The sequence below is a fragment of the Chinchilla lanigera genome, unplaced genomic scaffold, assembly GCF_000276665.1.
Source record: "Chinchilla lanigera isolate Chin_1 unplaced genomic scaffold, ChiLan1.0 scaffold00021, whole genome shotgun sequence".
NCBI lineage: Eukaryota > Metazoa > Chordata > Mammalia > Rodentia > Chinchillidae > Chinchilla > Chinchilla lanigera.
Genome location: NW_004955422.1, coordinates 7683960 through 7685441, shown reverse-complemented (window position 1 = coordinate 7685441; position 1482 = coordinate 7683960). Strand labels below are relative to the sequence as shown.

Sequence of the window (1482 nt, the reverse complement as noted above, 5' to 3'; positions counted from 1 at the left end):
CCTGAGTGTTTTCTATGATGTGTCGTTAGAGACACAATGAATGCTGAATGTTGCTGCGGGGCGGCATTCAGCAGAAATGCAGGCTGTGAAAATATTGACATCTTCAAAGTGGTTTCTCAGGAAAACAAATATAGACATGCAAGATTGATAAAATAATTCATCATTCACCATTCCTTTCAGTGTCAATATGTAATACAACAACCATTTTTTTTTTTTTACTAATAATGGCAAACATTACTTTTATTTGCATTTATTTTATGCTTAATTTCTTTCTGTGCCATAAGTTTTTGTTTCTTCAGTTTCTTCTGGGATATCTTTTTCTTCTGTGCAACTTCCTCCTCTGGTTTAGGAACAATTTGTTCTTTTTCAGTAAGGATCATCTCAATATGGCAGGGGGAGCTCATGTATGGGTTAATCCGGCCAAGAGCTCTGTAAGTACGGCGGCGCATCTTGGGTGCTTTGTTCACCTGGATATGTTCAATGACCAGGGAATCTACATCTAAACTCTTAAGTTCAGCATTACTCTCTGCATTTTTAAGCATGTGCTGCAAAAATTTAGCACTTTTTTTTGGCCACCGACCCTGTGTCCAGCCCCACTGTTTGGCCTGGGCACACCTACCAACGCCACCATTGTAATGCCTGAATGGCACACACTGCTTCTTTAATGTGACATCCTTTAGATACTTGGTGGCCTTTCTGATACGCATACCCTTGATGACCTGGGCAGTTTCACAAGTGTTCTTAAAGTGAACACGAAGATTTGAGCCCCTGGATTTGCATGATTTTGTGGGGTTTTCTGGGTCGAGAGAGTAGCGAACCATTTTCGCAGGTCACCTCAGGCCGCTTAACAACCATTGTTAATTGCCTACCACTTTGTCTGTAATTTAGTATTGCTTGCATTGTTCTCAGGCTATTTTGGAAATGGATGTCTGTTGGTTAATATGTTTTCATTCTTTTATTTTTAAAATGAATTAGAAAATAAATAAATAAAAAGTATTATGGAGTGTTCTCATCCACATTATTCACCAGATCTGTCAACATGTAATTTCCGGCTCTCTTTGAAAATCAAATGGTTATGAACGTTGAATGTTATGAATTGATTTACAGCAATGAGATAGAAACAGAACCACAACTATAGACACTAATGAAAGAGGACTTTCAGAAGTGCTTCAGAAAGTAGTAAAGACAATGGCAGTAAGCATGTTTGAGGCAAAGGGGGTACTTTGGGGGAGATTGAAGCTAACGTATCTTTTACTGCAATATTTAAAATTGAAGCATTCATAGTAATGTGAATACATATGTATAAAAACTGGTGTACCCTAGGAGTCAATTACATAAAATGTCTTTTAAAAATATTCAAATTCTTGGTAAACACCCCTGAACTGACAGATAATGTCACTGGATAAAATAAAATTTCATAGGCCCAGGTAATAAAAAGTCTATATTATGTTTGCATGGAAGTGTAACTGTCTTATTCTGTTA

General features: G+C 37.2%; 1 pseudogene; it reads right to left on the bottom strand.

Moving 5' to 3' along the window:
- Positions 1-275: 275 nt before the first annotated feature.
- On the bottom strand, positions 276-844 carry LOC102003248 (annotated as a pseudogene).
- Between the last annotated feature and the right edge of the window lie 638 nt (positions 845-1482).